At 40.3% G+C, this 19,853-nt stretch overlaps 1 long non-coding RNA gene across 1 annotated transcript in view; it reads right to left on the reverse strand.

Moving 5' to 3' along the window:
* Positions 1-4,373: 4,373 nt before the first annotated feature.
* LOC134297490 (uncharacterized) overlaps positions 4,374-19,853 on the reverse strand; it is a 44,808-nt gene continuing 29,328 nt past the window's right edge. The window contains exon 2 of the long non-coding RNA XR_010004249.1: positions 4,374-6,684. This is a non-coding gene — a long non-coding RNA (uncharacterized LOC134297490). The remainder of the gene's footprint in view (positions 6,685-19,853) is intronic.

A 19,853-nucleotide genomic window follows, 5' to 3' on the forward strand; every position in this document is an offset into this window, starting at 1 on the left:
TATGAAAGATATGGCGCATTGGCTGGTTAGCAAAACAATAACCTTATGTGGAACGATATGCCAAGTTCTGAACAAAAATATAAATAGTCTTCCAAAAAAAGGGGGCTTTGTGCCTAGTACCATGGGACTTCTTCTGCAAACTGGTGCAGCTTCGAGGTTCCAAGGGCTTCAGTGACAATACCCTGAAATTCCATCACAGAGAATGGGTGACCTTGTTGAATGGGCGGGAGTGTTATGTTGAGAGATGAGGAAGAAGGGGAATGTGCCCCCCAAATGTCCTGTAATGATCTTCCCTTTTCCCTCAGTTGTCTTGCCTTGCAACCATCCCTCTTGATGAGGCAGGGGACAGGACTAGACCCCAGAGTCCCATGATCGTTTTGCAAATGGCATAAAATTTAAGATCATTGAAAGCTGTCTATATTTAGTCAGATACTTTGACCATCCCGCTGATTGGTAGTAGTAGCACTTCCAGGTTTCAGAGATCCATCCCAACTCTTCTTGGAAATGCCAGCCACTTTTTATAGCACATAATATTTTTGCATGAAAAGCACTATTGATGCTGGAAAAAAAAATCAGAGATGTGTATTAGGTAATATTTCTAGCATGAGCATCTGGAAGGTGTCTGTACAGATAAAATACCTGTGATGTTGGGAATTCATGCTGGAATTGCAGTCAGACATGGAAGATAAAATTTTCATGCCTAAATATATGGCAGCCGTTCAATCACAAATTGGAATTTGGGGTGCAAGTGAGCATGCAATGGAATCTTTCATGAAGAGTGAATGTTTTCAAAGTCTTTCCAGAAAAAACGATGCACTAGATTTATTCTTTTGTTTTTCTTGGTTAAATAGAGCTTATTATACACAGGAACACATACCTTGGAGGCGTCCTGAAAGCACTCATTTTAATACTTCAATGCACATCAATTCAAGGCAGAAGCAAGTTGGATGCTCAATCAAAGGCTAAGGTAGATGGAGGGCATCGTCCTTTGTCATTTTGTGCAAAACAAATCAGCCTAGGAAAATTTGTATATTCTAACTGTTGGCAACTTGAATACTGAAATAAACATGCTTTCTAAAAAGGACATGTAATCAAGATAAAATCGCTAAGAGTGGGCTTGGAACAGTTACTTTTTGGATAACTTGCAAAATGTGCAGCTAGCTTTACCAGTGACCAAGCTATCTGGGGGCTCTAGGAATTGTCCAGAAAAATAACCTTTCAAGCAGTGGATTAGAGCATTAATGGATTACATTTTTGGGAGTACATTGGAGTAAGAGGATGTTTGCCTTTGGAAGGATTTTTATTCTGTATTGCTATTTTTTTTAATCATAATTTCATTTGCCTGCAGTTCTTTAGATTTCATGAATTCCCTTCTTAAATACCGTAACAAGTCACAAATATGAATTACTTAAACCACTTTTGACTACTGGGTGGTCCAGATCCTGATAAAGCATAGTGTACTCATGGAATACAATTGTTAAGGCTACATATCCTTCATTTTATTTATAAAATATCCTGAATCCTCAACACAGACAGAAAACCTAAAGCTTTTAATAAATGCTTTCACTAAGCCTGTGCCTCAAGCTTTGTTTCTAGGTTGTGCACCAACTTTCAGATTTCCTTGGATAATCTACCTAGAAGCAACTAGTCAGCAGGCATGGAAGAGAAAAAATGATTGCAAGATTTATAATACTTGAGCTTTGAACAGTGATATTGACTAACCTTGCCAAGAATGAAATTAATCCCTGGTCAGTCATAGATTTGCTTGGCGGCCTTGGGCAGGTTACTGTCTCTAAGCTTCATTGCTTCTGGATTGGTAAAGGAGAAGCTATCATTTATCTGCCAGGTTGTTGTAAAGATGAGAAATAAAAGACTGCAAGTCACTTTACATTTTAAAAGTGATCTGAAACTGATTTGTAATAGATACTACTAATTAGATAATTAGCAATCCATATATCTTGAATGGTTTCTAGAACGGTTTCTATCTCATTCACTTTGCCCCATTTACCCTGCGCAGCAACAAGAAAGGACCATACTATTAATTAGTATTCTTTAAAGCATTTATTGTTCTGCCTGTTTATCTCGCAGCTTTCTTGAAATACCCATCACCAGTGCTAAAAACATGTAGGACTCTAGCAGTCTGTCTGGACCAGATCAGTCCAAATTAATCCATATAAAAATGCAGCTTGATCTGTATCACTGAATTAGGCTCTAAAATTAATTGGAGGAACCTTGAAGAGCCTCAGTATACCTTTAGTAACATACACTAAACTTTTGCATACAGTAGGGCATCTTCCCCTCCAGATGTTTTGGACTATAATCCCAATTAGACTGGTTATTGACCAATGACCAACATGAAAGAGGCTTATTGAACCTGCCATTCAAAACATCTGGAGGGTGTGAAGTAGGGGAAAGCTGCAGCTAGCTTATATAAACACTGTAACCATTAAAAATAAAGTATCTTATATTTTGCCATGTATACAGTATGTTGTTTTCTACCTTAGGCTGAGGTTATGGCAGAACGTCTAGTGAGTTTAGGAGGTAAGATCTGGCCAGAGGTGACAGTAGTGGGCTCATCCTAGTCATGATAAACAACGAGGTAATGAACAAGATAGTGTACTAAATTCTTCTGTTTGCATTGCCATAAATAAATGCAAATGACTTTTGTTATTAACACACAGGAACGTAACTTCCTTCCACACTGCCCAGTTATACCACTTTAATAGCTATGGCCATATCCTACAATATCCTGGGATTTAAAGTTTACTGAGGCATGTGATCTCTCTAGCAGAAAATTCTCAATAACGTAAAAAACTAATTGGTCCAAACCATGTGTCTTTCTCAGTAATTGACTACCATTAGAAAATCCTTATTCCATATTGAGTTCTGTGAGTGTATGTGAAGCTGGCATGTCACTAGTCTTAATGCATATTCCATCAGTACATGACGCCTACTCTTTTGGAAGCCATTGCAACTGTTGAGGTGAAGTGATATGCTACAAACTGAATGTACAGAGCTAAAAACATGCTGATAGTATTTACAAAGCCAGAGGTTTTCACAAGCTAAAGTCTAAAATGTTACTGATTACTCATCATATAAAATGTGACAAAATTGGTTTAATGGAAGTATGCTTAATTATCACTCAACAAAATCCCTTGTACCGAACACCAATATTTGTAATGCATTCTAAGTGAGGCTGCCTTTGAAAAGTGCTCAGAAACTTCAGTTGGCCCAGGAGCTGCATTCAGATTGCCGTTTGGGGCTAGCTATTGGGAGTGGAGCCAGTCTATTTTCAGGCACAACTGAAAGTCCTGGTTTTTATTGTGTCAGAAGTGACATGAGAACATACTGCAAATTGCTTCTGGTGTGTGAGAATTGGCCGTCTATAGAGATGTTGCCCAGGGGATGCCCAGATGTGTTGCTGGGAGGCTTCTCTCATGTCCTTGCAAGCTAGAGCTGACAGACAGGAGCTCACCCATCTCACAAATTCGAACTGTCAACCTTCAGGTCAACAACCCAGCCTTGAGGTTAGCAGTTAAGCTGACACAAGGGTTTAACCTATTGAACCACCTTAAAGTCCAGCAGAAAAGTCCTGGTGATCATATATGAAGCCCTATATAGCTTGTCTCCATGCTATTTGAAGGACCATATTTCCCTTTATAAGGTCATTAGAATTCTAAGGTATTCAGGAAAGCATTTCTATAAGTTTTAACACCTACTCATAGTGAGAGAAAAATTGGAGGATCTAGAAATACCTAGAGAAATTTCTTTCATGTGAAAAATGGCATTTTATATATATTCATGATTTTTCCATTTTTGTTGGGATCCTGTGCCCCTAATGCCTGCAAAAGTTGAGGCCCACCTGTATTTTAGGTTCACATGCTTGGGTTACGCTCTAGTATTATGACCACCAAGCCTAAAATCATTCAGCTTTGCATTTCTTCACTTTTTCTTGCATTTCAATTTTTCTAATTTTATGTTTTGACTTTGTATGTTAGTGGAGTGTTTAGACACTGGCACTGCATATATTATGAAGGGGTAAATTCTTCTGTGATTGGTATCAAACACGAAGCTCTTATTAACTCTGAAAGTGCACGGTCTAGAAAAGCCAATGATGTTTTGCCATGCCTATTTTGCATTCTGTTTCAACCTTGTCATTATTGATTTCCTGCATGAAAACAGAACTGCTGAATATAGAAAAGGGGAAGCATCATTATTTCCATTTTATGTTAAAAAAAATAGATCATGGAGAATGAGTTATTTAAAAGAAGGCTGTGGCTTGTGTCATTTCACAGTGGCAAAATTTCCTTCTCTGGGATCACATTATCTTGAATTCTCCCTCTTGAATTTTAAATCACACGCACACTAGAGGCTCTCGTTATAATGGATATGTTTATTTATTTTCAATTAGTGAAGTGTTATATTTCAGACCCTTTTGAGATGTCTCAATGGCGTTAAAGCCTAGAAACTTCAGTTTCACAGTATCACTGGCTCCAGTTTATGAAATTTCATTTTATAGAACAGGTCTTCTCCAAGTCCCAAAGAATTAAGTCTTGACCCTGATTCATACCTCCCCATCTCCAGCCAAATAACAGTGTATAAATCAACATTTGAGTGTGTTCGTTATTAATAAACATTCAATATACTCAGCAGAAAATGTGGATTCAATATGAGCTGCATCTTAGGAAGCAGTTTTAAAACCATTGATACAGGTAACCAAGTATTTCTAACACTCATTGGCCTTGGCTCTCCAGGCATTCAGACATTATCCATTTCCAGTCCTACTTGGAGATACTGGTGACTAAACCTCAGACTATCCCATGCTATCCCATGATCCAGTACCTCAGTAGGAAGTTGAAACACTCAACTAGAACACTAGAATACACTTTCTGAGATTTGAAGCTTTCAGTGCTCTTTTTATCTTTTTATCATCATATTTTTGAGTATATGCTTGGTTACCTAATCCTTGTGACAAGAGTACCGGGGCTGTGGCGCAGACGGGAGAGCAAACCAGTTGCAATTAACTGCAATGAATCACTGACCAGGAGGTCATAAGTTCGAGGCCCGCACGGAGCTATGTTTGTCTTGTCTTTGTTGTATGTTAAAAGGCATTGAATGTTTGCCTATATGTGTAATGTGATCCGCCCTGAGTCCCCTTCGGGGTGAGAAGGGCGGAATATAAATGCTGTTAATAAATAATAAATAATAAATACTTGTTTTGGGTATCAAAAATTCCTGAAAAATTCCTAGTTTCATCTCTATTTAGCATTCCAGGCAACAGAGAAAAAAAAACCTTGTCTGAAACCAATAAGATGCAGACAGGCATATACTGAGGTCACAGTGCCATTTTTGGCGCATCCAGTCATAACATGTGATACATTGCCATTTTGTGTGTGTAAGTCATTTATGGTCACTTTTGGGAATCAGGAGAGAAGGAAATCCAAGTTATTTCAAGAAAGAATTTGGATGCAAATCTGGGAATGTGCAAGTAAAATCAAAACAAAAACAACTGGAAACTCTTGATCCTTAGACCTTTTCCCCTTCTGGACGGGACATTTGTTATATTAGTGTTCCATAGGGAAAAATAGAATTCTTTTTTTAAACTGCCAAGTTATTTGTGTGCATTCTTTATTTCTGTCCAAATATATACATTTGCTGTAAATGTTGGAAATTATACAATAATGCCTAATTTTATGGGTCATGTTGTTTTTTTACTCAGACCCCCATCTTCTTCCTCTTTCTCTCCAGTTCATCTTTTATGATCTTTTCAACTCTTTCAAAGTTTTCTGCGTTTCTCATATTTTCAGTAAAGTCTATGTAGATACCATTTTGATGTCCTGTTTGCTAGGAGCAATTCAACATGCCTTAGACACCTGGTCCATGATCACTGTTCTGCATTTATTTTTTGTTCTTTCTAGCCCCATATATCTATCTCTTTCTTCTGCTACTTTTCCTTCCTCTCCCTCTTGCTGTATCTCTCTCAAATCTACTTGTCCACATCCATCTCCTTTACACACTACTTCAATATAAGGCAGTGTATTGCAGACATCCTCTGTGCTTCTCCCTGACCTTACTGTTCTTTGCTGCTCATTGCTTTACTGCTTGCTGATGTGGCTCTCATATGCCAGACGTTTTTAAATATAAAAACTTAATGAATGTAACTTGCATTGGTATATTCATCCCAATCTCTGTTGCAAACATCTCTGGTGAGTTCACCAGTGCCTCTGAAAACCACACCATCCACTATTTCTACTCATACACTTTAATTACCTCTAATAGCCATTTAGGCTTTCCATTTTCTACTACTGGATATTCTTTTTAAAAAGAAATAAAAATATGTATGTTTGATTAATCTAGATATTACCAATATAAAGAAGCACCCACTTTTAATAAACACTTTTAATATCTCCTAATGCAGGAATTCTGAAAATCTCAATACTTGGATTTTTTCTCTCCCCTCTGGGTTTTATTAATCTCTTCCACCAGAACAGTGTGAGCTATAAGGTCATTTGAGGCAGAAATGAGCCTTTGTCTGTTGGCACTCTCCTGCAAGGCTCCTTGAATTGCCCTGTCTTTGTTCATAGACATCAGAGGAATCTCTTTTCCAGCTTTTTCCGCATGTCATCTCTTTGAGTAGGTATGTTGCATCACAGAAGCTGATGTGATAGACTTTGTGTTGCATTCCTGAAAAGAAAGGTGTGGCATTGTTTACAGAAAAGCTTATATGAATGTATTCCTCAGTCTCATTCAAATACATTGCATTGCTTAGCAACTAGAGGGAAGCTAATCAGCATGACATTAAATATTAATATTTTACCAAAAAATAAATGTCACAGGAAGTTTAAGAAAATCCCTCATGACACATACCTGGCCTTTAATCATTGAACAGTTGGTTTTCAATATTAAAGAATTCATATCCACAACTTGTGTCCCCCCCCCCTCACCCCACTGAGTTTTAAACAGGGAAATAACTTTTTAAAATTTGATTCAGCTACAATATTTCAAAATGCCCCTAAATGTCTGATCCTACTAGCTAAGTTGTATCCATTGTAAGCAGAGAGAGAGAGAGGGAGAGGGAGAGGGAGGGGGGAGAGGGAGAGATGCTACATTTTAAAATAAATTTAGTGTATGCTGAAATAAATTGGTTGGTTTTAAAAAATCCCACAAAATTACTTTGCCCTTTCTTGTTCATTTTGAAATAAATACCATTGTGTATATGTGCCATATATTCATCCCAGATCAAAAATTATTTATTTGATGCATCTTATATGGTCATGTATAAATCGACCTCAGGTATAATTTGTGGGCAAGCTTTGAGGCCAAAATTAGGGATTTTTTTTTATGACCCGTGGATAAGCCAGGGATCATTCCACAGGGAGGGAGAGGCACCAATGCAGCCTCAGTGGGCCAGTTGCCCCAGACCACTGCTGCCGTTTCCCTGCCCAGGCATTCAAAAAAGGCCAGAAACAGCTCTATGGCTGAGAGGGGAGAAGGGGTAAGTGCTTATTTTAGGTTCTTCCAGGATGGAATGAGCTTTTGCTTTTCTCCCTTCTACTCAAAAAAGGAGATTGTGCCTTTTTTGATAACTATTAATGTAGAGTACTCATGTTGACCGCTGGATAAGTCGACTCACTTTTTTTGGGTTGATTTTTTGAATAAATGTTTAAACTTATACATAAGTATATAGGATATTGACCCTTCTTTGTGTATTTTAAAGTAGAGTCTTCTCCAGGGAGTGTTTTACCCATTCAGCTGGAAAAAAGTGTAAGGTATTGAGTGTATTTAGAACTGGTCAAAGGCAGCCCAAAAGACAAACAATTCAAACTCCTATTCATCCCTATTCTATCTTAAATCCTAATTGCTATACAGATTTCACCCAACCTTGTGGCATTATTTTTGTTTACTTTTGTGGTCTCGTTGTTTTTTATGTAATCTTTTCAAGGAGCCCTGCAGAACAGGCTAGATTTTACTTCAAAAACTAAACTTTCTTCCACCAAGGCAACATTGAACCACGGACTGAAAACTGGAACTCAGAGATAATGGATCAAAAACATTAGTCATTGGTCAGTGAAATAATTAATTACTATACACACTGAAAGGCAAGGGCAGGCAAGGACACTAGGCTTTTTTAGATCCTCCAACGCAATCTGCAGTGTCTTAGGGATTTATGCCCCTAACCTCTGTGAAAGTTAAGGGCTGACTGTATATGCTGTTGGCATATGGATTACAGTATATTTTATTGGATAATAAAAGTACTATCTGTAATTATAATGTCCTATGAAACATGCATGTTTTACCCATAGAATAAATACTAGGGTTGAATGAAAAGTAATGCCTCCACCTTCGTAACTCCTCAACAGATGGCAGTACTGGTATGCGGCAGGTACTGGCTTGTTCAGTAGACTCTCCTCTACAGTTCCATTTGGCAGGAAGCCTTAGCATTGAACGGTTGTGTTGTTAAAGTGCAAAGTATGGAACCCTGCTCAGACGGTCGGTCAATGCGACTTAAGCAACGTGCAGTCATTGAATTCTTGACAGCAGAAGGTGTCACTCCAAAGGAGATTCATCAGAGAATGCAAGCTGTTGGTGGTGATTGTGTTTATGTGAGTACTGTGCATTGTTGGACAAGTAAGTTTAAAGATTTTGAGGTGGGAACATCTGACTTGCCTGACAAACAAAGAATTGGACGTCCTGTGACAGCCACCACCGAGTTTCACAAGCAAAAGGTTGACAGATTGATTCAAGATGATCATCGTATCACTCAGAGAGAAATTTCAAGCATAATCGGCATTTCACAAGAATGTGTGGGTCACATTATTGCTTTCCTTGGCTATCGGAAGATCTGTGCACGATAGGTACTGTGAGACACTGGTTGCGGAAACAGAGTGTCGACTTCTTCCATGATGGCTTCAGAAAACCTGTTCATTGTTGACAGAAATGTATCCAATTGTCTGGTGATTATGTGGAAAAGTGATTAGTGGTAGTTAAATAGCACATTCTAAGGATTATTTCTGCATTTGATTTATTAAAATATTCCCATACAAACCGAAGTAACGAAGGTGGAGGCATTACTTTTCATTCAACCCTCGTATTTTAAGTATTTACCACAAATGGTGGTAAATATGAAATAAAGAGTTTGCATGAGCTGTGTTGTAATGTGCTCATAGGGATGTTCCTTAATTTAAACAATCAAAATGTTCTGCTTGCATGTTAGCACAGCGTAGACAAGGTTGTGGGAAACAATGGTGTCCCACAGCCAGAGTAAAAGCCATAATTGGACAACTGCAACTAAAGCAATGTGATTGTGTTCCTATCAATTAGTATTGAAGTGGAACCAGCATAGTATACTGGTTTGCCTGAAGAATAGGACTCTGGAGACCAGGATTCAATTCCTTGCACAGCCATGGAAACTCACTGGGTAACTTTGCCAAGTCACACTGTTTTAGCTTCAGAGGAAGGCAATGGCAAACTCCCTGAACAAATCTTGCCAAGAAAACCCTGGGATAAGGTTGCCATAAGTTGGACATGACTTTAAGGCACACAGCAATAATGAAAATCATGTTTCAGTATTGATGACTACCACCATATTTACAGAAAAATTGGCTAGAATTCTGTTGATTAGTCCCAGAGTATGCCCAATCAATCTATTGGTGGTGATTGAACACTTAAGTGAATCCAACTGTTGGAATAGCTTTAGTCAGGATTAGCTAGTTCAGAAGCAAGCAATACATTACATTCATTAAGAATTTACTTCCTTTGTAGGATGTAAATCTGGAATGCTGAATGTGTGCCCTGTCCTTACTAGGTTGCAACTCACATCAGCCCTCGCTAGCATACAGTCTACTGTGAGGGACCATGAACATGGAAGTCCAACCTCTGAAGGACCACACATCCCACAACCTTGACACAAATGGTCCCCCATACTCTTATGCATGTTCACACCTCTCCCTATTATTTTCAGGTCAGAAAATAACAGAACAGAAATGTTCTATGCTACTACAATACTGCTCTACCCAAAACAGCGTGGGCTGAGTTAGCAGCACTCCTGCCTCAATGTCCTATCCAGAGTTTTACCATCAGAATGCCTTGTGTTGTGTGAATTGAATGCGAACACCGATATTCCACCGGGATAGCATTTATTAACAAGAATGGGCAGTCTGAATAGCAAGTTAGATTCAATGGTACAATATTTTTCTTTTTCGTCTTCATTTTTTAAAGCAACCATACACCATTGATTAGAAGAATGGGCGCGTGGGGTGCAGTAGAAGTTGGGAACAATTTCATCAGCCTTCAAGCAGCAGCGGCAAGTCAGTAACTTTGGACATAAAGATATAATAGAATAGCAAATGGAGGCAGAGGCATTTCCTGCAGTAGAATAGCTGCCGGGAGCAAGTGTTGACATGTCAATCTGCCAGCCAGGAGTCCAATTAAATACATGCCTTTGACAAGCTCCTTGTTTTCAGTGGCCCAGAGACAGTGGGGTCAGCCATTCTGCAGATCCTGTTTAACTTCAGCTGCTGAGCTTATCCTGCATAAAAACAACTGAATGGCAGAAATTATCCTGGGCAATTATCTTCCTTCTCCTCATCACCCATATGAAACAAAGAGGTCCCAGTTTCTGATCTCGTTCATGTCACTCAAAAAGAAATTGGTGGGGCGGGGAGGGGGGTAATAATGTGCCTGGTATCTGTCTCCAGAGCATCTGGCCATAGAAAATGGGAACATCTGCGCCCTGCTCAGAAAGATCCTCTGTTGGGACAGCAGCCGGCTCTATCAAAGGCAGTGCTGTAGGGAAGCCTGCAGCACTGCTTCAGCCTTGCTCTTCCTAATGAGGAACCTTCCTACCAGTACACAGAGAAGACTGGGTGACTGCAAAATCAATAACCCCCCACAATTGTTTTCAGGGGGAAGAAAACTTTGAATGCAATTCAATTTACGCTCTACAATAAATAGAAAGCAACCACAGGCTTAAGTAAGAATGGTATTAAATCCACAATTTGAACATGATCCTGTTTTTTTAAAGCTTAGTAATAGAAGGGTACAGAGAGTGTGGGCAATCATTTCATTCTTGGTCAAATCAAAATTCAAGAGAGGGAGGGAAGAAGAGGGGGAGAAGGACAAGAAAGGACATTTCCTCTGTGGAGCCTGCGCCCGTTTATTAGGAAAAAAGGCAAGACAAGGCAGAACTTTCCTCCTGAAATTATATTAGTGCCCCACACATCCAGTAATAATTAAAAACCTGCCAGCATTTCTATTATGCATTCAGTTTGGCGCATTTAATATCTCAGCAGCTTGAAAGCTTATTGGTTCGATTCTTGGCAAACAAGTTTTTATTCTGGATGCAAATCAAAATCTGAGTCACCTTTATTTTTTAAACACAATCAGGGCTTTTTTTTGTTTTTTTAAATCTATGGTAAATTTTAGGCTATCTACGTCCAGAGCAACCCTATGAGGCAAGCTGAAGATATTTCATTCCCATCACAATTGTAGAACCCCAAGCCTTGAGAATCCCTTTGAGGTGTTACATGTGTGTAAGCATCATAGTTACAGCCTGATCCCTCTATCTGAAGGACTGGTATTCACAGTTTCATTTATCCATGTTCAACAAAATATGATTTCAAGACATTTTCTAGGTCCTCCATAAGTCCCTTCATTTCAATAAGGTTTGTGGAACTAAGGAAGTATCCACTATTTTCTTTTGCAAGCAATTGTCCATTTAATGGGCTCTTGGGAGCAGGTGTGTGCTTGAAAAGTAAGAACACATATAATTTTTTCTGCTTTGAAACCCAGCTCCCTATCCAGAACTTGGAATCCTCTCTATGCTTTCTAATCACAAATATGGGAAAAGTGAAAACAATGTAAGAAAATTGGTGATCTTTTCTAAGCATTTAAGTTGTAGAGCAGCCATTCTTTTTCTGATGTAGAAATTGAGTTTTTGTTACTCTGGTGTTCTCTTGTGCTCCAAATTTGTCTTGCCAATGTCACTGTATTGGAAAAGATTTATTTCCAGGTTCTGTTGACGAATAATAGCTGGCAGCAAATTGTGAGGCATATGGCAAAATGTAGCCATTAATAGCAGAAAACAACATTTCAAGTAATAATTATAACACTTTTTCCTGAAGCAAGCTATCATTAGAATGTGAAGCTCCAGAGGAATTACTGCAGTTTAGGTCAGCTGCTAGCTAACAGTTGATTCTAGCCAAAAATTACTTACCAGAACAGGTTTTTTTTTGGTTTGGTTTTTTTTTTTTTTTGGTTTTTTTTTTTACAAAAAGCACTTTCACAAGTCTGTAAACTGCTGACAATTGCCAGTACAAGCCAGCACAATGGAATGGCATTGCACAATTTTAAAAGAGCATTTAAAGCTAATAAGATTTAAAATAGTAGGGGACAGTAGTCAAGGACTCAAGGCACATGCAAAGTGCAGGAAAATCATATGCATTATCTGCAAAATTCTGGTAAAATCTAGTAAAGCAAAATGTACTTACATCTTTTTCTGGAAAAAAAATAAGATGAAAGTACACCTAATATCGATCAGAGGAGTTATGGATGGAGTTATGGGATCAGAGGAGTTATGGATGGTGAGTTTGGCCCTATCCGTAGTTGGTCTTTGAGTGTGAGGAAAATCCCCTTCAAAACTGCTCTAACAGTATGAAATCTGCACGGATACCTGCCTTCCTCAAATGTTAGATGGTCAAATATTCAAGCATTGTATTTTAGGCATTATACATGTAATACATTCTACGTTGATGGTTGGAGACAGTTTTATTTTAAATGTTGGAGGTGTTGTCTATGTGTTGTGCCATGAACGAATCCCCAGTCAAGGTCTTACAACTCAATACAAGTGTGGTGCAGTGGCTAGAATGCCGGGATTAAATGTAGGTTATTTCCATTACATGGAAGCTATTTCCAATTCACCCGCAGAGCACCCTGGTTGCCCAGGCAATTTATCTTATTTTTCACTCGGGCTGCCCAAGCAAGTTTATCTTTCCCAATCCAGCCTGCCTTCTGGATTGGCTGTGTTGATGAATGCAAGGACGGTGTGGTTCTGTGTGTACCTTTCAGAAATAATTGCCTGTAAATGTATCAGATTCTGTCTGACCTTGAAAACTAAGCAGAATCAGCCCTGGTTAGTTCTTAGATGAGAGACCACCAATAAATACCAGGTACTGTAGGCTATATTTCAGAGGAAAGAACTCACAAATGAACTCTGAGCATTCCTTGCCTTAAATAGCCCTATGAAGTTCATGAAGTCACCATAAGTTAACAGGTGAGTTGAAGGTATATATGCACACAATGCTTTATTGACAGAGTTTTGTACACTTCAAATGTAGGCTTTTAATTTGTTATAGCATTCTTCTAGGTGCATCAAGTGTGTCACGAATTTGTGGTATTTCTTTTAATGTAGTATTCTGGGTTGACATTTATGCTGGCAATTCCCAGCACCAGGGGTAATATTTTATGACCACCCCAAGTGGATTTATTTTTAATTCTGAGACATAGGATTTTAAAAAAAAATCCAAGTTACAGTGCTGTGCTATAGTGCATTTGTGAAATGTTACTTTTGCAGTATAGCACTAAAAGGAAGAGGAAAAATGCCTTTGAAGTTGTAGGTTTACTTGAGGAAATAATACAGCCCCCTTAAAAAACAAGGAGGCAATAGGGCCTCTGCAAGGAGAAGATGGGGTGATGGTGACAAGGGACAGGGAAAAGGCAGAACTACTTAATGCCTTCTTTGCCTCGGTCTTCTCACAAAAAGAAAGCCGTCTTCAACCTCAGCAACATGGAATGGATGAAGGATTAGGGGAAATCCAACCCCAAATAGGGAAACAAGTTGTCCAGGACACCTGGCCTCTCTAAACAAATTCAAGCCCCCAGGGACAGATCAGCTACATCCAAGAGTATTGAAGGAACTAGCTGAAGTTATTTCAGAACCACTGGCAATCATCTTCGAGAATGGGAGAAGTCCCAGCAGATTGGAGGAGGGCGAATGTAGTCCCTATCTTCAAGAAGGGAAAAAAGAATGACCCAAACAATTACCGTCCGGTCAGCCTCACATCGATACCAGGCAAGATTCTGGAAAAGATCATTAAGGAAGTGGTCTGCGAACACTTAGAAACAAATGCAGTCATTGCTAATAGTCAACACGGATTTACCAAAAACAAGTCATGCCAGACTAATCTGATCATTTTTTAAAATTGAGTTATGAGTTGGGTCGATACAGGGAACGCCATGGATGTAGCCTAACTGGATTTCAGTAAGGCCTTCGACAAAGTCCCCCACAACCTTCTGGCAAACAAACTAGTAAAATGTGGGCTAGACAAAACTACGGTTAGGTGGATCTGTAATTGGCTAAGCGAACGAACCCAAAGGGTGCTCACCAATGCGTCGTCTTCATCATGGAAAGAAGTGACAAGTGGAGTGCCGCAGGGTTCCGTCCTGGGCCCGGTTCTGTTCAACATCTTTATTAACGACTTAGACAAAGGGTTAGAAGGCACGATCATCAAGTTTGCAGACGACACCAAACTGCGAGGGATAGCCAACACTTCAGAAGACAGGAGCAGAATTCAAAATGATCTTGACAGACTAGAGAGATGGGCCGAAACTAACAAAATAAAATTCAACAGGGACAAATGCAAGATACTTCACTTTGGCAGAAAAAAATGGAATGCAAAGATACAGAATGGGGGATGCCTGGCTCAACAGCAGGGCATGTGAAAAAGATCTTGGAGTCCTCATGGATTTTTTTTTCGTGTCAGGAGCAACTTGAGTTGCTTCTGGAGTGAGAGAATTGGCCATCTGCAAGGACGTTGCCCAGGGGACGCCCGGATATTTTGATATTTTTACCATCCTTGTGGGAGGCTTCTCTCATGTCCCCACATGGAGCTAGAGCCATCGGGGGCTCCTGATGTCCTTGTGGACAACAACTTAAACATGAGCCAACAATGTGATGTGGCTGCTAAAAAAAAGCCAATGGGATTTTGGTCTGCGTCAATAGGAGTATAGTGTCTAGATCCAGGGAAGTCATGCTACCTGGAATACTGTGTCGAATTCTGGGCACCACAATTGAAGGGAGATGTTGACAATCTGGAAAGTGTCCAGAGGAGGGCAACTAAAATGATCAAGGATCTCGAGAACAAGCCCTATGAGGAGCGGCTTAAAGAACTGGGCATGTTTAGCCTGCAGAAGAGAAGGCTGAGAGGAGATATGATAGCCATGTATAAATATGTGAGGGGAAGTCATAGGGAGGAGGGAGTATGCTTGTTTTCTGCTGCCTTGCAGACTAGGACGCGGAACAATGGCTTCAAACTACAGGAAAGGAGATTCCACCTGAACATCAGGAAGAACTTCCTGTGAGAGCTGTTTGGCAGTGGAACTCTCTCTCCTGGACTGTGGTGGAGGCTCCTTCTTTGGAGGCTTTTAAGCAGAGGCTGGATGGCCATCTGTCGGGGTGCTTTGAATGTGATTTCCTGCTTCTTGGCAGGGGGTTGGACTGGATGGCCCATGAGGTCTCTTTCAACTCTACTATTCTATGATTCTATGATTTTTGGAAGAGCCCTAATGCAAATCCAAGAAATTACTATAAATAGTTCTCCAAAAGAATGGACTGCATAGATACACAGTGGTGACAAAACTGTCAAAATCAAAGAAAAAGTGTGTTTTTAAAGATCAATCTGAAAGAGCCTATAGTAGAGTTCACCTCCTTGGAGTGTGATGATGAGGCTCCTTCTCTGGGGGCTTTTAAACAGAGATTGGATGGCCATCTGTTGGGGGTGCTTTAATTGTGCTTTTCCTGCATGGCAGAGGGCTGGATGGCTTGTGGTTTCCTCCAGCTCTTTGATTCAATTATTTCAATTCTTCCTGACTTGACACCATGTTCAGTAAGCATTGGGCTGCAAACTTGTAACTTTTGGAAGTCATGTTTACAGTTGTTAATGAACGAACATAACCACAAAAGCTACTTCTACGGTAAAGCCTGGAAACATCCTGACCAAAGGGTTTCCAAGGTGCTGCATTTTGGAGCGCTGGGAAGTGACAACTCCAGTGCTCTCCCAGTTGCAGAGAGCATTGATGCAAACGGCTGTGACATGACCCCAAGAGGTCTCTCCAGCTATCAATTTTGAGAACCACCACCATATAAAACAAGGGTGGGCATGGTGTAGACTGGGCCATATGCTGAAAGTCTTTTCTTCTTTTCACACCCTTCTTAGAATTATAGAACTAAAGCTAACATTCCTTAAATGGTGTTGGTTAGAAAGTGTGGAGAAGCAAGATAAAGCACATATCTGGGCCTTGATTATTGTCTTGTACTAGTTGTCTCCCTGGAAGGCATGAAACTAGCTGACCTTGGATGTTGGGGCCATAAGGAAAAGTATGATTATGGGTTGGAATCCTCTATGTATTATGTTGCTACATAACCACATTAGTTACACAGACACATAGTGAATCCTGATTTGACCACCCTGCCCCCTTCCACAGCAGCTACTGCCATCAATGAGGTTCCCCTCTGTCAGTCGGGAAGCAGTTCACTAACATTTCCACCTCGCACATGAGTGATCTCTGCTATAACAGGATAAAATAGGTAGTGACTGACTGCCTGATGTTCTCACCTCCTCCCAATCACTGTAGGCTTGTGACAGGAACCCTAAATGACTTGGGAACAGACTAATGTTAATCATAGTGACTGCAGGCCAGTAAGTGGAGGTTGGGGGACTTTCATAGTCCCTATGTACAATTATACTACCCCATTTTATATACTGACACTTGTGCATCCATGGATTTTAGTATCCATAGTGTGTGTGTGTGTGTATCCATTTCTGGAACCAAACTCCAGCAGATAGCAAGGACCCACTGTGTCCCCTAAATGAAGGGATATGTAGGGCCTATGAATATGAAGCTGTCACAAATGCATCCCTCTAGGGCAGGGGTCCTCAAACTTTTTAAGTGGAGGGCCGATTCACAGTCCCCCAGACTGTTGGGGGGCCGGACTATGAAACAGTCCAAAATTAGGATTGTTGTTGTTGAGTGCCTTCAAGTCATTTCAGACTTAGGTCAACCCTAAGTCTAAAGTTTAGGACAGGGGCCAGGTAAATGAGGCCTTAGTTTAGGGACCCCTGTTCTACATGATCTCAAGACCTTAGGTAAGCAATGAGACCTCCAAAAACCATCCAGATGGTCTCATAAGACCATCAGTAAGGAAAGGGACCTTCAAAGACCATCTAGATGATCTCATAAGGCCATCATAAGACTATAGATAAGGAAAGGGACCTCAAAGACCATTGAGATAGTCTCCTATGACCACAGGTAAGGAAAGTGATGGTCTCATAAGGCCATAGCTAAGCAAAGAGACTTCCAAAGACCAGGTAGACTTAGGTCAACCCTAAGTCTAAAGTTTAGGACAGGGGCCAGGTCAATGACATTGGAGGGCCGCATCCGGCCCCCGGGCCTTAGTTTGGGGACCCCTGCTCTAGGGGCACATCTGCACTTATCATTGATTGCATTTGAAGGCAGCTTGACAGCATGGTTGTTATGTAACACACACTGCAAACATGTGCTGCAGCACAATTTAAGACCTTTAAACAGGAATAAGCAGAATCAGGAATACCCCAAAATGGAGCCTTTAATGTGCATCAACATTCTCTAGTATAAACCACATTGCATGACAAAAGAGACTCTGCAGAATGAGAATTACTGTGCAGACGCTCGAAGCACATTCACATTATGGTGGGAGCATTTTAAAAAGACACACATTCTCTGGTTTGGCATTGCCAACTCCTGCAGCTCCTGTAACTGGTTTGAGTCCAGCCTCTGTAGTGTGTGCAAGCACCATCCTGCCTCCATACCAGTTCCAGGACTTGCAATGTAATAATTTTCACCGTGAAACCACTTCCTTCTATACTGGCTTTATCAGTGTAGCTATGCCCATGGTTTCCTGTTTCTAACTATCCAGCACAATTCTGCCCACTTTCTTTGCCTGTAGCATTTGGGGAATTTACTGACTTTTAAAATTTCTCTACAAGCATTTCCATGCACTATTGTCCTTATTCTCTCCTTTCCATTCTGCCCTACACTAATTACCAAACATATTTGCTTCCTATTGGGTGCCACCAACCCCTCTTTGGCTGGCTAGCTAGCAAAGTTTTAGAGCTTTGGTGTTTTACCTGTCGGAATATTTGGTATCTATACTAAATAGGGTGCAGCATGAGCTTGTGGTAGAAACAGAAGAAATAACTCTGGATGCCCTTGTAAGGTAAAAAAAGAAAAAAGAAAAAGAAATTATGTTTGTTGTCTCAGGAAATCCATGTTATTAAAGGAAAGGAGACAGGTAAAGAAGTTGACCTATATAGAAAGTCCTCAAGTTACAAACATCCAACTTACAAATGACTCATTGTTAAGAACAGGATGAGACAACAGGAAGTGAGAGAAATCTACCCCTCAGAAGGTAAATTTATTCCTGAAATAGTTATCACGGGAGAAAGGTGTCTTCAGTGAAGCTTTATCACCACTCCTTGTTTCCACAACATGCCAAATTTTTCAAAATCCAATTATCACAGGGATAGAAAGTGAGGTGAAATCTTCTGAACAAGGGCCAGAGGCAAAACAAACACCACAGGGATATTAACCCTTCCCTAAAAGGTAAAGGTAAAGGTTTCCCTTTGACGTTAAGTCCAGTCGTGTCCGACTTTGGAGGGTGGTGTTCATCTCCATTTCTAAGCTGAAGAGCCAGCGTTGTCCATAGACACTTCCAAGGTCATCTGGTCGGCATGACTGCATGAAGCGCCGTTACCTTCCCATTGAAGCGGTACCTATTGATCTACTCACATTTGCATATTTTCAAACTGCTAGGTTGGCAGAAGCTGGGGCTAACAGCGGGAGCTTACCCCACTCCCTGAATTCGAACTGCCAACCTTTCGGTCTGCAAGTTCAGCAGCTCAAAGCTTTAACCTGCTGCTCCACTGGGAGCCCAAAACACACACACACACACATACACAGATATTTGGCTGGGGTTACACTTTGTACCTGTTCCGACTTAAATACAAATTCAGCTTAAGAACAAACCTCCAGAACCTATCTTACTCATAACTTGGAGACTGCCTCTACTGGGCTGGAAGAGCCCCTAAATGCTGTTTCTCATGTGTGAATGTAAGCTAGCATCCATTGCTGGGACTGGAGTCTCATGAATGCCCCTTCAAAATAAGGACAAAGAGATAAATAGAAGTATTGAGAGAAGATGGAAGTGATGTAAGAAAGAAGCAAAAAAGCTTGAGCACAGAGACTAAAAAAAAAACATACAGAGGGGCAAAAATAAAAAGACAGACTTTCCTTTCTCACCAATTGCTTTACAAACATTGATGCCTCTTGCTCCCAACATTCCCTCTGTAGAATTCTATCACTTTAGCACGGACTACAACAAAATGTAATAAATAAATAAGTGAATGGAAAATTAGAAATAGAAAATAAATATAATGTGCAAGATGGCAAATGAGCTATGGGAGGGGCATTGAGTTCATCAAAGGGGAGACGATGGGAAGTCATACCCACACTATCCCTCAACTGCACCTCAAGGCAAAGAAAAGAGACTGAACAGGAATGTGCTGACTGGGAATATCATAAAATCACTACAACCAGCAACAAATCAAGGCAAAAAGCTAGGGTACAAATAGATGGAGGAGCAGGAATAACTGTTACAAGTGTAAAATCACAAAAGGGAATCCCTGATAGTTCCTGAGGTTGTTGGGCAGTCTGGAGAAACCTTGTACTCAGAAATACAGAAGTACTCAAGATTGTGTTCACAGGAGGCCAAATTGTCAGACAGCCAAGAGTTTAGGTAAGTTTAGACCGTATGTTTGCAA

The sequence above is a fragment of the Anolis carolinensis genome, chromosome 3 (genome assembly GCF_035594765.1).
Source record: "Anolis carolinensis isolate JA03-04 chromosome 3, rAnoCar3.1.pri, whole genome shotgun sequence".
Taxonomy (NCBI): domain Eukaryota; kingdom Metazoa; phylum Chordata; class Lepidosauria; order Squamata; family Dactyloidae; genus Anolis; species Anolis carolinensis.